This window comes from Calypte anna, chromosome 2, assembly GCF_003957555.1.
Source record: "Calypte anna isolate BGI_N300 chromosome 2, bCalAnn1_v1.p, whole genome shotgun sequence".
In the NCBI taxonomy this organism is placed as follows: domain Eukaryota; kingdom Metazoa; phylum Chordata; class Aves; order Apodiformes; family Trochilidae; genus Calypte; species Calypte anna.
Window position 1 is genome coordinate 139,048,475 of NC_044245.1, and position 18,825 is coordinate 139,067,299.

An 18,825-nucleotide genomic window follows, 5' to 3' on the forward strand; every position below is an offset into this window, starting at 1 on the left:
TTACTTCAAAAGTATCTCAGCTGGTTTTAAATACATAATTGTCTGAATTCATATAGACAATGAATGCCTCTCTTAGACATTTGGTTAACATGAACTGCACCCAATACTACCTATTATCAGCTCGTATATTGAAATTGCAGGGCAAGCTAATGACAATAATGAATTTCAGGCAAGTTTTGTGTTTTTTGCATCTTCTCCCCAGATGGCTCACCCAGCCCTAAACCCTACAAATATATAATACCATTCCTTAGAGTAAACATATTGTAACTCTGTTTTCTTCCCCCAAGCAAGCAACCAGATGAATGGCCTTGGTGGATTATTCTGTAACAGAAACACTCATAAGGGGTCTGTGATAAGCAAGTCAATGGAAACGGGGTAGTGGACTGTTTAAAATCATCTAAACATTTTCTCTTAACATGAAACATTTGAAAATGTGTAGCTCAGTGTTTGATGAAACACAGTACCCTCTTGTCTGTAGCCCAGTTCTAGCCCCTTCTTTAAATGTAATCTTTTATCAAAGTCACATGTGTTTTCAATAAATTCACATGTGGATGCAGTTATACCAGGAAAACTGATTCACAAGTACTTTAGAGGCTCCTCTATCTTTCAGGCCCACCTAAAGTTTCTTTTTCTTTTTTTTTTAATATTTTTTTAGTAAGCATATGAAGGGAATAATCAGTTTTGCTTGCTTACAACACAACTGCCCTCATCTGAATCATAAGCACACCATTGTTCAAAGGAACAGCTGGTACCAACTCCAAAAGTTTAAGTGTTCCCCTCCAAACAAAAAACTCTGTTGAGCCTGTTAGTCATCAGCTCCCCAAGGTATTGATTCAAGGCTACAGTTCTGCCTATTCCTGCCATGGCTAAAAAGATTAGTTGCAAGGTTTTCGGAAAGGAGCCTTTTCATGCACAAGCAAACATACAACTATTTCTTTCTTGTTTGCTAATCTCCATGAATACTGTACCTTTTTCAAACCTTATTTTTTTAACCATATACAGGGCAGTCACATTTTTGTAGCAACAATGGAGCATCAAAAAGTTGTTTCTGCAGAAGTGGATTTACAAAGATAGTTTTGCCCCTGGGAGCTTAAACTACATCAACACACAACTTTGCTGTAAATTCCATTCAATTCTGCCAGCTTGTTCTACCAGGAAACACAATTTTAGGGGTAAGACCTGTTTAAAATATGTTCTCAGGAACTGAACTCCTAGTGCACCAGACTTTCAAAGCAAGCTTAATAGTGGTCACCTCTTCTATTTCCAGGAGTGTAATTTTATTGTTCCATCCAAGCCATGCCAGAGACAGGAGTTCTAAAAAGCACTTTATCCACTTGTGAGGTTGTGCTTAGAATGTGCTTTCAAAGAATTTCTGCTAACAGACAAATGGTAAACTTTGAACTTGTTTCACAGGTTTCCAAGACATCTCCTTGACAGTCAGTTTTCAAATACAATGTGCATTCAGTTGTGATTCAAACTGCCTTCATTAAGATCAGAGCCCATCTTGTCCCATCATATGTAGATATCTCCCAAAATTCCTTTCAAACAAACATACATCCATGGCCCAGGTTTGAGCTGAGATGCCAGAATAATCTGATGCCAGCTCAGCACAGGAACACTAGAGAGGAATCCAGTAGAAAAAGAGAATTGAGATGTGAGGTTATGTGGCCTAGATCTGGTGTGACAAGAATAGTTCCTCTATAGCTAAAAACCAGAAACTGTGAAGGACAGGAGTTTTAGGAGGTGTTTCAGTGATTCTTCTGGAAATGTGATCTTTCAAAGAGTAAGTGGAAGGAGAATTATTGCAAGTAGATAAAGGAAAGTGGGGAGCACCCCAATCTTCAAGTCAGAGAGCTGTATTTGCAGACTATGTATGGACTGATAAAGGTATTCTTAGATCATTGCCTGGCCATCCTACTATGAAATAACAGAAAATAAATGCAAAGATGTTTCAAATGTGCATTTGCTCCATGTTGGTCATTCACTCTTTTCTCCACAGAAAGGAGAAGCCTTCATTACCATGAGATCCAATGTTAGGTCAAGTGGAGACTCTCATTCAGGCAAGGAGATTTACTACCCAGCTGTGCCCCTGGGCAGCTCTGGGGTAAGCAGCAGGACTCATGTCACTCCTCAGCACCACGGCACAGCTGGAGAAAGCTCAGCTCTGACTACTGCATTTTCCTGACTCTTCAGCCTTCTGTGCAAAACCCATATGTGGTCTCAAACATGATGCTGTTCAGTGCAGTACAGGAGAAGGAATAAAGTAGAAACATAGAATCATGGAATCATTAAGGCTGGAAAAGGCATCTAAGACCATCAAATCCAACTGTCACCCCAACACCACCATGATGAGTAGACTGTGCCCTAACATACTGTATCTACACCCTTTTTGAACACCTCCAAGGTTGGTGATTACACTCCTTCCATGGGCAGCCTATTGCAGTGCTTGACAACCCTTTCAGTGAAGAAATTTGTCCTAATTTCCAATCTAAAACCTCCCTAGTGCAACTTCAGGCCATTTCCTCTTGTCCTATGGCTGGTTACTTGGGAGAAGAGACCAACCCCCACCTCACTACAATCTCCCTTCAAGTAGCTGCAGAGAGCAACAAGTGCTCCCCTCACCCTCCTCTTCTTCAGACTAAATAATCCCAATTCCTCATCAAGGGCAGTGTCTGCCTTGGAGTATCAGAGTTTAAATAGCAAGGCCTTGCTGACAAAGTTACAGATGTACCTCTACAATAAGAAACAGTATAATGGCAAGGTCAGGGGCAAAACCTGGGGACAATTCCTCCAGAACAAGATCAAGTGACACAGAAGTCATGGTTCTCCCACAGAGTTGGGGCCAAAGAGGGCTGTCAGTCCATAACATTCACCAGAAATAGTTTGTATTGTCTTCTGAAAGTACAAAACTGACCATGACTCCAGAAACTCATTTTCCTAAAATCACACACAAAGGATGAGGGTGCCTCAGAACACTCTTGGTCCTTCAAGATATAGGCAATTAGAGCAAATGTAAAATTACAACAAACTAATACACCTGACCATACAAAGTACAAAAATTAGACTTAGGGTGCTTATCCTGTATTTATATGAGTGTATTTATATGAAAAACTATGGGGAACAGTTTTAAAAAATGAATCTGCAGGTAACTGTAGTTCCTCTGGAGGATAAGCTTTTTGGAACTTTCATTGAGATGTAATAATTTGACCCAGATGACCTGATCTTTTCAGGAATGACAGTGCTAGGTTCTCTCTAAATGTCCTTCTCTGTCAGTATGTGTGCCCTCTGCTTCCTCTCACTACAAGAAGGCCTTACTCTGTTCAACAATAAAATTTCTATACAATTGTATTGATGGTATGACATTCAGGAGACACAATTTTAGTCTGCCTATTACAATCAAAGATTAATAAACAAAATCCACCTAACTGCAGTCCTGAGATCTATTTGAAACCAGCTCCAAAGCTTGAAACAGAAATCAGAATATAAATTCATTTTACCTAAAATTTAGAAGATTTATAACCATTGTGGTTATTTGGTGCAGTAAATCTTCACAATACTTTTTTTTACATTCTTTTACTTTCTAATTTTTCCAGTGCAAATCCAGAATGCTTACAGGGAATCACAGATTTCAGAGCTGTGGATGGGGATTTTAAAAAGACAAGGTTTCAGAGGAAGTGCTGTGGGGTTTTTACTGGAATAACAAAGGAGAATCTGGTCTGGAGAACACAATTCTCATGGAAATCTTTATGACAAATTCAGAAGGGGTATAGGTTACATGTTAAGTATAGGTTGATCAGAAATGGTATAAGTGCTAAAGTACCAGTAAGCAGGATCTTGGACTAATTTATCCCCCAGTGACTGCAAAAAAAGAGGTAATGTATGTGTTGAGGAACACAAAGTAGAAACAAGAATGAGTAATTAAGAGAAAGCAAGCCATTCTGCTCTCTTGGCTGAAATCCCTCTTACTCTTCAGACGAGGAGTTACTGACTTTATTACAGAGACTGAGCCTTTTCTCCTTCCATGCTATTCAGCAGTGGTGGTATATGATAGGAAACTGCTGCCTAGCACAGAGTAAAAACAGTTTCACTCTTTTAGTGTCCTATTACTCTCTGTGTTCTAGAAGCAATCAGAGGGTAGGACTGACTTTCTGGCAGGGATTTCAGTTGCAAGAACAATGTGTCCTCTGGGGAGAAAAATAAAATAATCTTATGTAAACTTTCATCAAGGGTGGTACTTCCAAAAATGAAGATCATCAAAATGTGAGCATGTCTACTTGTAACAGGAGATCAGGAAGACAGAAAAGTGGAAGAATATTGTGTGGTCTCACCAATAATTTATTTCTTAAGGGGAAAGTCAGGTGAACTCCCCCTCTTTCCTCCTAAGTCTCAACCACATCTGATTTTCTGGTTTAAATTGCATTTTAGTACCTTACCAGACAGAGAAAATTATTTCCTCCCTTCTATAAAAATTTATCTGGTTTGCATTACCATTCAATAAATATATTACAAAACGTTATTTGCCCTTGCCCATAGCTTTTCAGTTGTTGCAGTGATCTTAAAGATATCACAAATTAAATTACTGGATTCCACTCAGAACTCATTGGGGCACATTGGAGGGGAGAAAAGTCAACCAGCCTCATTGGATCTGATGCTCAGTGTTTATATGTTTCAGCAGAACATGCTCCATTGTGCTAACACCCTTCTGGAAAAGCATCAGTGAGGAAGAAAATGTCCAGTTAACTGCAAGGACCAGTTCTATTGTCCTATCCAGTCTGTCAGGCAACACTCTGCTGGAGGGAATCTAATATACACAGATGTGGTTTTGATTTGGTGACCTTCATTTTTAGCAGGAACTTCTGAAGTCAGTCAAGGTAAATGACCAGAGTCTCTAATGAATCTAAGAGCTGTGTGCGTTACTTGTGTCCGAGGCCAGTAGTGAATTCAAAGCAGGGTGACTGGAAAAAAGGAATAGCATCGTATCAGAGTGTATTTTTAAATTTAAGTGTATTTTGGAGAAGTAAATGTTTTTTAAAAAAACTATCAAATACATATTGTCAGCAAGCACTTAGGAGCAGCCTTGGCCACTCACAGAATGTGCAATGGCTGAACCAGTTCCATTGAAGCACTGGGCATCAGGTCACTCCCTAAATGACATACACCAAAAAAACAAATCTCCCCTGTAGCATTCCCTTACTGGGTTTCTGTATTGATTGCAGTGCAGAAACTCTGGAGTCAGGCCCATGTGAGCTGGTGGGAACACCCCTACCAGGAAAAGTGTGGGTGTGAAAGCAGCACAAGCCAGTGACAGAAGGGCCATAGGCAGGCAGATGAGTTCCTCAGGTCTCACACTCACCTACACACCATATGCCACTACGTAGGGACTCATGGGGTCAAGGCAGCAAGCACTATGTGAAGGTGTAAGCATCTTACCTTGTCACTGACCTTCTCACAAGCTCTCCCAAAGGGGAAGTGGCTGCAAGCATCTCCACAGAAAGAGCTCTCCCCCTGAACCTACCCAGTAAAGATGCTGAATGACACATCTTCCAGGCTGTAGACCACGGAAATACAAATCAGACCTCAATGTCCTTTCTATGGCTTCTGAAGCTCCTTCTGCCATGGCAAATGTGCACTTGAAATGGTGAAAAGTGCTAAAAATAAATGGATATTGGAGTAGGATCAGAAGCAAACCCACTGCTCTATCTGTGCCTCTGCAAGGGAGTGTAGGCATTCATTTGGACTCAGACATTTCACTAAACTTTCCCATGACACATCCCAGCACTGAGATGGGAATGTGAAATATGGAAACTGTTACTGGAGAGCAATCTGAAATTGAAAAGTGGGAAGTTTTATTTGAATAAGCTTTCTAATTTTAGGTGGTGAGATCCATGAAGGTAGACTCACTGACGTTACAGAACTGCTCAGGAGGCTCAGGCCATGCTGGCATCACTCAGTGTTTTATTAAAGCCTGATATTTATCCTCAGATAACACTGGGATCCTTTTCCTGGGACTAGTGCCAAAGCCACAAACTGCATAAAATAAAAACAAGCTGCAGGATTTTTTTTTCTACTATATTGAGATACATTTCAAAACACCATCAATAAAAGCATCTTCCTTCTTCCTATTGCTCTATTACAACTCCTCCAGATATATTTCTCTTTTGTTTCTTCATCAAACACAAGTTTTCTCTTCTTGTTTAGAAAGTCCTCCAAAACACTGTCCCATCCTGTCAACCCAATCCATTTCTACACAGTCAGCAAAACCCCAGTCTTTGCTAACAGACCTGGTATCCATTTGTCCAGAAAGCCCTACCATGCTGGTTCAGAAACACTAACCCTAGTGGTCCTATTTCTGTATAAAGGCAATAAATATAATGACATTAGCTGAGGGTGTCCCTGCTTAATGCAGGGGGGTTGGAATAGATGACCCTTACAGGTCCCTTTCAACCCAAATTATTCTATCATTCCATGACTCTGCAGATGATACTTGACAGCATCAGCACAAATAGAAGAAGTCATGTTGGAAAGGACTTTAGCAGGTCTCTAGCACAAGTTTATGCTCAAAGCAGGGATATTTATAAAAAGCTGCCAAGAATGGAGATGGATAACCTCTGTGGGACACCAGCTCCCAAATCTGACAGTCCTCATGCTGAAAAGACTTTTCCCTTATTAAAGTTAGAGCCTCAGTGTTTCAAATCCACTGTGCCTTTAATCAAAATAAATATAACATTGATTTATAATTTTTATTTGTAAGAATTAATATTATGTAATGATGCAGAGCTTTTCACTCAGATTAGCCCTCAAAACTTAAGGGGTAGATAAATTCATATGCCTATTTTAAATCGACATCAGCTGTTGCTTGTATATGGTCTTGGGGAACAACTAAATACATTCAGAGCTATTTTATAACCAGATATGGTATCCTTCATTTCAATGTTCTTTACAGTAAAAATGACTCCCAGGCACTTAAACATATATCATATAACCCTGCATTAACTGGCTGTTGATTCTTTGGTATAGGACTGGCAGCTGTTTAACCACAAGCAGAAAATAAAATAATATTACGGGATAAAACACAGGAAACACTGCAGGAATCTGGCTTGTCCTTCTGTGGGGATGTTTCACTGGGAAGAGCCATCATCAGCATATCTCTCAGAAATGTTGCCTGGAAAGAAACCTCTAATTCACTTCAGTACACCTCAATAGCAAAGCTCAGGAACTCCCAGTGATTTTAATACCTACTCTTGGTTTCTCAGTCTTATCAAGAAGCAGAAAAATTGCTTCTAGTTAATGAAATCCAGCTTTTGATGCGTCATACAAAGCTCCTGCAATTCAGAAATTCTTTCTCCATTTTCAGTCCTGCACACCATGGAACAAAACTTCATTTAGCTAAACAGAGGGTACACAGCAAAGCAAAATGCAGAGACACATGAATTGGGGTCTGAACTGATGTCCCTTGCAATATACCTCAGGATATCTTCACTGTCCAAGAGTGATGCAATGTTCAAGTGCATAGCCTTGCACTGCCTCAAAAGCACCTACACCTCCTAGACAAGGTCAGAGCTGAGGTCCTCTAGTCTGAGATGACCCATCACAAGGATTTTTCTTTGCTCATTTGCACGACATATTCAGATGCTTGCCTTGTGAAAGCTGCTTTCCTTGCTTGCTAAATTAATTTTTTTTACCTCTGCTAAAGAAAAAGAAAGGGACACCCAACAGCAAACACACTTCAAGCTCTAGTTCACTTCCCCAGGATATTTGGATGAATAACAACAAAGATGATGTTGGGTTATTTTTTAGGATTGTTCAGTTCCACAGGTTATCCTTAGCCAGTGTGCTGGAAGAGGAAATGGCTGCAATGTATTTGAATGCTGTGGGGTTTTCTTCCTTTTAGTGGACAGTTTATAACAATGAGGAAGAGCAAGAAATAGAAACCATCAGTAACAGCTTTCATAATTAACAGAGAATCAGTCTGGTGACAGGATTAGTTGAGAGGCTCCAGCGATTTTGCTTTGACATTCCAAGTTTATTTTTTCTCCAAGGGTGGAAGAAATATAATTGGGGTTTCTATCTTCAGATAAATTTCCAGAGAAGATAGTACGATAATTTCAACATTCAACAGTGTTGCCAACATCTTTCAGGATTGAACATGTTCCCCATCAATCCCACAAACATCACTGCATCAGCTGTGAGAGAGAATCTCCATCCATTGCCCTTGGCAGTGGGATTTCTCTGGCCAACCTTCAGAAAGCTGGACCATCAACTAAGGCAATGTAGTGGAGGAAAATTCAAGTTCTCCCGCAACTCTAGCCCCTGGGAGATGAAGCATACACGTGTTTGTTCAAGATGCTTTGACTCTCCTGCCACTATTGAAATGGTGTGAAATGTTCACAAAAATCTTTGCCAACATTCTCTAAACCTCTAGAGGACAAAGATCCACATGACATTTGTCAGAGACCCCAGCTTACTCTCATAAATAGATAAAGGAAAGAGAAAATTCCTCAGCCATTTGCAAGGTTTTTTCCTCACTGGAAAAAGCAAAACCAGAGGGATTTGTGTCTAGATGAAGACAGTAATGATAACAGTAATAAATGGATGTACTAAATTAAGTGGGTTTTGCTGAAAAAGACTTATGAAACAATCCAGCAGTGACCCCCAAACAAGCAGACTTTCATTGGTGTCCTGGTTTGGGTGAGGATAAAAGTAATTTTCTGTCTTGTACTTTTGCTTTCAGCTAAGTCTCTTGTAACAAACAGACTTTTGATCCCAAAAACCTACAAACAAGTGAAGCTGGTGGTAAGGGGAGCATACCATGCCTGTAGACTTTATACTATTTTTAAAAATAATCATTGCATGAATCAGAGATTTTTCAAAATGGATTTTCAAGTAGGATAGAGATGCAATAATCAGAGCAATTGAAATTGCCTGGATGCATTCCTATGTGAACTTCTGTAGGTGACCTTGCTCTGGCAGGAGGGTTGAACTAGGTGATTTTTGAGGTCCCTTCAACCCCTAACTTTCTGTGAGTCTGTAATTTTTCCCTTCACTTTAAAAATGATGCAGTTCTACCTTGTCCTCCAATAAGTGATTTTTTTCCTCTTCTCTTTTTGATACAGATCAGTGTTTCACAAACAAAAGAGCACCTGAGTTCCAAAGTTAAATCACATTATCCGAAACACAGAAGAGTTCAGTAGGCAAAAAGCTAATTCTGCTAATACCCATGAATGAAATTTTATCTGTCAATTAAAGAACAAATACTTCCTCTTTTTTTAATGCTGGAGAGCAGTATTAATGCCACAGCCCAATTTCTATCATACAGTGTAATAACACAATTATGAGGTTGAGAAAATCCTAAAATTTATTTTGCTTGGCCTCCAGCCTGCTAATTTTTAGAACTGTGTGCAATGCATGGATATGTTTCCCATTTAAAAATTATTTGTTAAGCTTCATTCATTCAAGACACAGGAAAAGACAATTCAATGGCTTATCAATTTAATCTGGACATCACTTAATGGTTTTCCTTGGCCTACACACACATTACAGTTTCCCTAACTAGTTGCAACAGTCCATATTCAAATAGCATCTCCATCCTTGTACCAGATGACAATGAATTACAGGCCTCTCAAGTCTCTTGTGCCAAGCATGGGACTCCCACAGACTTCCCTACACAGATGTGCTGTTCCTTAGGCATTTTCTGTGTTGTGTCACATCAAGTTATCCCAGACTGGGACCCTACAGACAGTAGCCTTAATCCCACACCATCTCAGTTAACATTTTTCACCCTATGCACTGAATGCAGCAAGGATCCTATGAAAGAGATAATATATTATAGGGTATAAACTTTTTCTGTTATCTATCCCTATCCCAAGATGGATTAGTTCTCCTTTATTGGGAGTCCTTTGTCAACCAGCCCAGAGAACTATAGCTTTATTCCTGTGAGTTTAATAATATGTATGTCTACCCTAATAAAAGAAAACATGGTTTGAACTTTGTAACAGATGATCTTGAGGACTTCAAGCCTTCTGTGTCACTGTACTTGATCATAACTGTAAAACTGACTGGTTTTATTGTAAATTTAAATTATGAAAATCTCATCAAGTTCTGAGCTTTCACTGAGACACATTCATCACACAGTTATTTATTTGTTATTCACATTTCTATGGTACTAATCATCCGAATATCCCCCTGATGAAAGAACATGCCATTGTTCTGGATAGGAAAGTATTGCAATTCCAAGAAAAAATTTTAACAACCCAAAAGTACTTCCTAGGTTGGAGGAAAGAGAATGCCTCCTGCTTCAACCAAAGACTGGCAGGGAACATCAATGCTGAGCTGGTTGCTTCCTCCAGACTGAAGAGGTCAGATGTCTCAAAGACATAGATTAGACTGCTCTTCCTCTATTAAAATATGGGAAACATTGAAAGTTTAGTACTTTGCAAGAGATTTAATGACTACAGTTTCATCTGGGGAAATTTCTGGACAGAGAGGCAGTGGATGTGCAATATTAAGTCAAACTAAGCATACACAGCTAAACTGAGCACTTTTGGCTTGACCCTGCTGCTAGCTTTTAGCTTGACCAGTGGCAGAGAGGGAAAGTAATAGATCTGTGGATGTGAAAACTGGAATTTTTTCAGACGTTTGAGGGTACTTATGAGCTGAGCAGAGTCCTGAACTATTGTTATTGAATCTCATTACTCTTTGGTACCTTGTAACTGGGAGATTGCAAAGGTTTACAATAATCAACTATGTAGCACAATACAAGACCATAAAATTGCTCTGTTTTCCTGCCAATTACGTTGTGAAAAATATATGGCTGACATGTCCTGCCACATAGGGGAAAAAAAAAAAAAAAAAGTAATTTCCCAATTAGCTTTGTATATTTTTGGCTAAGACGTTTTCTCATGAGTCACAAATCACTTTCTCATGGCATCAGTAGCCTTATTACAGATGCAACTGATTTTGTTCTGTAATCTAAAGCAGCAACAAAATTAAAATTTCTGATCTTTCTCCTGGCACTCAGTTATGAGAAGCTCCAATAATTTTTACTCATCTACAAATAGCAGTAGGTAAAAAGGATCTCAAGAACAGGAATACCATTGTGCTTTCAGCTGTTAATAAGGAACACACGGAGTAGTATATATAACAATCCTCTCACTCTTCTTTTACTTATTTATCATATAGAATCAATATTTGCCCTACCCTATTCTCAGTGAGATCAGGAGAGAGTTCAAAACTGGTTTCAACAAAAGAGAAATTAAACTTTCCTTTTTCATTTGCTGATCCTTGATGAAGAGAGAATAGTAGTAAACACATTTTTAAAAAAAGTATTTGTCAATCAACATTGTAAATAAAAAATTTTTCTTTTTTAATGAACTTCAGATAATCTGAATGTGATGATTCCTGCTTGTTTGTTTTTTCTGGGTTTGTCTACCTGCCTCAGGAAGTGTTCTTGAGAGACCATTCACTTGTGTACTATGAGAGACCATTCACTGTGAAAATGGTGAGGTTTACCACAGGATATATATTTTCTGGAAGATGGGCAACATGAGGATGGAAATTTCATTAAAAAGTGGCTGCTTCAGTGTTAAAGTGTCTTGTGTTGCTGCTATTTCCATGGTCTTACTGTTTTGAACCTTCCCTGCAGTAAAAAAAATTGTCTGGTTTCTTTTTTTAAAAAAAAAAAAAAAAGTTAAACTCCTGTCCATGAAAAAAATGTTCAGTAACCTCAAACCAATTACAGGTATGTTGAAGGTGGCATACTAAACCGTCAAAGATATATTATCTAGAGTTTTGAAACAAGGGTAAAATATCCTACAAATCTTAGGAAACTTGCAACTGTGGGCTGCAAATGAAACAGGAGCCTGACTGTTTCACTACAGGCATGAAAATTACTTTTTTAGTTTTAGCACATATCACAGTGGAGATAACTCATCTCAAGCCTTCCAATCTTTTAAACATCTCAATACACTGCTTTCAGCAGAAGCCTTTGAGTGGATTAGCAACAGATATTTTCAGTTTCATTTCTGAGATGCTGCAGAAGGCTAGAGATACAGTATCTCAGATATTATGTTCAGGGTTGATGGCAGGCACCAGCAGTCAGAGAGAGCTTTGCCTTGTTGATTTACACTGCATCACACACTGAGACCACAGCCTCAGCTTTCACCCTTCATGTCCAGAACTTCTGTCAGCCTCTTACATTTTCATATATAACAGCTGGCTCATAGATCACCCCAGTGAGTGTGTTCAGATTGCCTTTCTTGCACATCTGTCAGCTGTGTTTTAGCAAGGATCAGTGATAGCTGAGCAGTGAACCAGGTGCAGAGTCTTTCCACACTCCCACCTGGGTTTATGCTGCCCCACCAGAGGCACAGATGCCAGGCTGTGGGAACAAAGGCTTCTTCATGGCCATGACTTTTAAGAACATCTTACCAATATTATTTTTCTCTTTAAAACTGAGGATTTTTTTCCCTTCCATTTTGGAAACTGCTATCCTTTGCAGAACATCTAGAGAGACTCTACAGATGAAGACTGTTGCCACCTTCATCGAATCCTTTCTCTCGCTTGGTCCTGGGCTAGCAAAGCTGGCAGTGGGGACATTCCAGCTGAGGACAGGAGTGGAAACAGTCCCGAAGCAAGGGGGATGCTTTGTTGTAAGATCAGGAAAGACCAGTCCTATCACACTAGCTAGGATTGTGCCAGTTGGTACCAGACTGACTCCGATACCAAGCAGCTCTTCAGATCAAGGGGGAAGAAATAGGTGGGGGGAGGGAGGGACTCATTAGGATTAGGAGCACCACTAATAATTTGTTTTTAAGGAATCATCTTGACTGTACTTCCATGACTGCTGAGTTCAGTTTCTTGTGAAACCCAGCATACTCTCTGAAATGGAAAATGAAAAACAGAGACAGAAGCCAGTTTTAAGGCAGGTATGTCTCAAAAGGAGACCTGATTCTTGTTGCTCAACTATTTTTTGTCTCTGCCGGTTTGTTACAAAGTCCTGACTGCTCAGGATTCTCTAAGCCCACCTGGTGAGCTTCAAGCAGGAGTGTGCTGCAAATCCAAGGGGTTTCTGGTCGATAATCTGCCCAAGTCCTCATCATAGCACTTAGAGTCACTGATGGCTCAGTCCCAAGCAGTGACAAAGCAGAGGGCCTGTTTCATCTTAATCAGCTCTCACTGACGAGCTTTAACTACCTCTTATGGCTTGGTCTTACAGCTCTCCAATTGTACTTTTCCTGCCAAGATTGTTCATTTCAGTGTTTTTCTTTCAAGGGTCTCAAGAGCACAGTTCATACGACTCCATATAAATCTCAAAATTTACAGCATGTCTAAGTTATACACAAGATGGTCAGGAAATTATGCTTAATAGAAAACTGTCAGCAGCAGATTATGAGAGAAGTGTGTGGGACAGGTAATGATAAGGCAGGAGAGAAATACAAAGACCTGCAAGGAAACAAAGAAAAGAGCAGCAGGTCTGGGTACAAAGACTGGGTCACCAGTTGGCATTTTTGCCAGCTGAATCATGTCAATTTCTGGTGATAATTTTACAGTATTTCCCTATTGGCAAAAGCCCAAGCAATCTTACCAGCATAAAAAGATTAGACTTTTCTTTGCTTGAAAAATTTAGGAAAACAGCACAAACCCCAAATACCTAGTTCTTTTGGTTGAGTCTCCTCTAAATCTAAAGTTTACTAAATCAGCCACTCCACCAGTCCTTCCCTGATGCAGGGAAGATGTCTGGATGTCAGCAAAGAGGAAGAGCAAGGGCTATGTGAAGACACAGCCTCCTTCCTTCAGAGGGCTCCTTCACTCTTCAGTTTCAGTTTTTCCAGTGAGAAAATGGGCATGGTGGACCCATGCCTGACCATCATGTGTTTGAGCCCCCTCCTTCTCCTACTTTCCAGATTCTGCATGGTCTCAGAGCCAGCACCCTCCCCCTCTTCAATTGTACTTTCAATTGTACCACCTGAGTTAACTTCTCTGTCCTGCCAAGATGGACAGAAAGAAGAATTCGTTTTAGTAACATGACAGGAAGAAAGGAGCCCAGAGGACCTGTTTCTGGCAGCCTTTGAAGCCTTCCCCTTTTTTTAACCTTGATAAGGGGAGAGCGGAAGGGAAATGAGTGGCTGGGTTGCAAGCCTCTTGCTGGAGGAGAGCAGGAGGAGGAGGAGTAGTACTGCCAGAAGAGTGAGAAAAGGACAGATAGGAGCCTGGCAATTCAGAAAAAAACCCAAGAGGGACACAATAAAACACCAGTGCCAATAGTCAGTGCTTAAAAGTCTAGCTGGCTGCTCCCCTGTCATTATGCCAGCTCTGGTGCCTGGTCATTAAAGCAAGATACCCCAGAATGTTTTAGTCCCAGCCTCCTCCAGTGAAATGAAGCCTCTTTCTGAGCAGGACCATGTGCTAAAGGAAAACCCTGAGCAGTCCTGCTGGATGAGGACAGATGGTCACAGCTTTTTGCAACCAAACCGGTTGCACAGCCCAGAAAGGGGTAAATCTTTATTCCTTTACTAAGCACTTGTGTAGTTACAGAAGATATCCAAGGTTTGGGAAGAGCCATTAGGTGCATAAGGTTAAGCCACATGCATGTGTTTAGCTGTTTCTTTTTTGAAGTAAGATAAAAAGTGGAAACTGAATTTTTAATAAAGGTTTGCCTCATTCTTCCCTGGTACCTAGTTCAGATTTAGTTTTCCAAGCAGGACATTTATTCAGCTGACTTGGAGCTAATCAGCACTGTTTTGAAGTTAAAGTAGCCTATGTAATGAATACTGTGGATAACTTTGGGTGGGGGTAGGAAAAGTTAATCCTATGGTCTTTCCACTATGAAACATAAAAAATGCCAGCTACTGTCTTTTTCCCTTTGGCTTTTTTTCCCTTTTGCCTTCCTTTCCAAAGGGCTGCTGTAGAAGATTCATATCCCCATCCCTGTGAGCTTTTGTTTCTAATAAATTTCTAACAGTCATTGATGAGCAGGGATTTTTTCTCTCCCTCCCCTCAGTCAGCTGAAACAGAAACGCTGATGTGCTGTCATCTGGCAGAAAAGAGCAGTGTCAAGCAGCCACAGCAGAGAGGTCGTCAGTAAAATGGACATGTGAGCTGAAATATGCACTTCATATAGCATATTTGCATATAACACACTCTGGCCAATGGTCAAGGATTGTCTTCAGCTTGCAGCTGTTTTACCTATTCATATTTGAGATGTTCAAGCCTTGCAGACTGGTTCTGAATTATGGATCCCTCTTCTTATTTAAGTCCACGAATATTTCCATCTCGAACTCAATGAATGGTGAATCAGGTCCTTAATACAATTGCTAAGATAGATAAAATACTGCCTTTCATTCAATGCTAATATACTTGACCCCACACACACGCTTCCCCAGCTGAGAAATTAGAGCTTTTATTTGCATTTGGGTCCCTCTAGTGGAAAAGGGAAGAAGCCCAAAGACCCCTGCAAAACTGTGGTGTGACATGATTCATTAAGAACCTGGCAGTTTGCATCTGGTGACACGATGACATTGCTGTGCCTTTCTTGCACCATTTCACACCAGGTCACACAGCAGCATAGTGCAGATGAAGCTGTTGCTGTGACAGAAGCCAAATATCAGCCTCCCACAGCCTGTGGCATATTCTCCTGGCCTCCTGGTCATGTTCATACCAGGATATTCAACACCTTTTTCCAGCTTTGGGGTGTGCTGGAATGGAGCAGTCCCGTGCACCTGTACAGAGTGGGAAGCAGCTGGCTTGGAAGCAGCTTAACAAAAAAGGATCCTGGTGGACATCAAGTGGACCTGCAACTGAAGCCAGTAGTTCAAGTGAGTGATCCTTCCCCTTTCTTCAGCACTTTCGTAGCCACAGATGGAAAACTGTGTCTAGCTTTGTACTTTCATGTACAATGTAGACATTTACAGACCAGATTAAATCCCAAAGAGGGACACCAAGGTGACTGGGCGCTAAAGCCCATGATGTAGGAGAAGCTGATGAGGCAGTCTTGTTCAGCCTGAAGAAGGAGAAATGCTCAGGGAGAGACCTTACTGCTGTCAACATCTACCTAAGGGGAGGGCACAGAAAAGGTGAAGTTCATCTCTTTTCAGACTGACAGTGAAGAGACACAAAGCAACAGACACAAGCCAGGGAAAGGGAAATGCTAAAGAGACATAGGGAAAAAAATATTTCACTGTGAGCATAGTTTAGCAGTGGAAAGTGCCCATAAAGGGTGTGGAATCTCCAGCACTGGAGATACTCAAGACTTGATCAGACAAGGCCCTGAGCAATGTTCCTTATTTCAAAACTCAGCTCTGCTTTGAGCAGGAGGTTTGGGGATCAGGCAAAGTCTAGAGGTTTCTCCCATTCCAAATTACTCTGTTTTGCATCTCTCACCTTTGGAATAACTCATCTGGGCCCTCTATTTGATGATGATGATTTTTAAAAGGAACAATGACTGTATGAGGAATTAGCCAAATAGACCAATCCAACATCTGAGATTGTGGAACTGAGTCAATATCTGAAGGGCAACTGTGTGTCTGCAGTCATCCCTCCTAACCTCGGGTACCTGCTTCAGAAATATGGCCACCCAGTCATGGCCCATTCTAAATCATCTTCTGTCCCTCCATCACCAATGAAAGAATCTAAAATGCAGAATAATTTAATGATGCACTCTCTTCAGCAATTCAGTAGCTCTTGAAAAGAATGCATGCTGCTGTTTAGACATGAAATAAAAGGATTTGGGGTAGGATGGAGGGATCACAGACAGAGTGGCAAAAATGGTTATATTAATTTGTAAAAAAATTGCTGGAAAACCTGCTTGACACAAGGCTGGTTTCTGTGTTCATTTTTTTAGTCTTTATCTTTTCATTCTTCTTTGTTTTATGACTTCATGATTTTGTTAGGAATTACAGGCCTGGTTTTGCCCCTCTGAATTAAACAGAAAACTCACTGATTTGTCTGCTGCCAAACTGAGATTTTTATTGCTGAACACAGGCAGACTTCACAGCTCAGCACATGGACAGCCTGGCCAAGAGAGGGGCCAGCATTTCTCCAGGGCAAGGTGCTCAATGTCCTCAACAGATGGCTGCGTGGGCACTTCCTTCCCTAGGCAAGGGCTGAGCAGGGGACTGCTCTCTCATCTCATGTACAACTGAGAAGTCTCTGCCAAACCTTTAAGAAAATATTTAACCTGGAGCAGGAGACCTCAGTGAAAAGGTGTAAGTCAAAAAAAGTAACTGGCAACATGAGTGTGTACAGCACTATAAGCTGCTCCATATCCTGCTGGGCACTATTAGCAATGTCTTTGCAGGGCTATGGAGCAAGTGTTGGGCCATCAATAGAAAAGCATATGGCTCTAAGGAGCATTCTCTGTGATTTTATGTTCTTCAAATACCAACTGAGTGTCATACTGAAACAGGAGAACTACAGGACTGTGCTTCAGCACAAGAATCTGCTCTGCTCCAGGAAGAGAGAGGAAAATGTCCTAACTCTCTCTGTGACCAAAACCAAAGATCAGAAACTGAGCAAAGGAGAAGGGGGATGATGGGAACTCCTTGTTCAGCTGTCTACATTTAACCCTACATATGCAGGGCTAAACTACAGCAGTTGTTTCACCACTGGATGACCTCCCCGCAGCTAAGAAGGGATATCAGGAAGAGGAGAGGAGAAGTGGGGACTGAAATGAAAAGAGATTTAATGAAAAGGCAAAACTAATATTAAAACTGATGCTACTGTTAAGTATGCAAAGTCATACTCAGTCCAGTGGCTGCATGGCTGTCACAGTAAACAGAAAAGCAAGTGTCAGGAGTAGGATGTGGATCAAGCCCTTCCAGAGATAGCAGCCCTTGAGAGCAGGAGGAGAAGCCTCCTGTCCCCAGTAAACCTTCCCCTTCGTAATGATTGTGATGCTTATGATCTGGGCTACACATCAGCTATTTTGAGCCAGCTGTCCTGGCTTTTGCTCCTCAGAGCTTAAGCTCCTGGCTGAGTAAAACTGCTAAGAGCCTGCATACCATGGATGGTCTCTGCTTCTGTCCCAGCAAAACCAGGACATCAGGTCATCCTGAAGTAGTCAGATAAGCTGTCAATGTGACCTTGAAAGAGAAATGTTCTGCCATGGAATAAAAAATGCCAGGATGAATCAAATTAACCCTCCTTCTTCTGTTATGGGGACTGGAAAAGACCCATCTGACACTGATGAGCATCTGAGCACCACCTTCCAGTGATTTAACATACCAGCCCCAGTTAGTTAGTTAGCCCTGCTGAGACAGGGGCTTCAACTATATCCACTCACTGGCAAGGAGCTCTTCTCTTCCATCCAGAGATTTCTTTTACTTTGCAAAGGGGTTTGGAAAATTATCAACAACAGAGGGGTTTCAGGAGTATTTTACATCAGAATCTACAATGGGTGTACACAAGGTAATAAAACACCACATCACTCATTCTTCCAGGTTTGCTATTAGTAGAAGCTGAAATGTTGGGCTCTGAAGAGACCTGATGATCTCAAAGGGTTGGAAAAGCAACAAACTATGCAAACCTACTCTGAAATGTATAAGAAATTTATACTTTCACCACATCTGCTATAATTCTTGGGGAAAAAATGAAGTCAAATCATGATATTAATATGACTACTGTGCAATTATAGGTATTTCATCCCAATACTAGAAGCAGTCAAGTTTTTCACCAAAGCAATTTTAAGAAAACTTTGCTGTGAACAAAGTGATACCTCAACCTCAAATTCAGTCTGCAATTGGCTGAAATTTTCTTCAAGAAATCACAGCCCAAAGAAACAGGAGAACTGATGAATTCAGCTGAAACATTTTGACCTTCAAATAGTTTCAA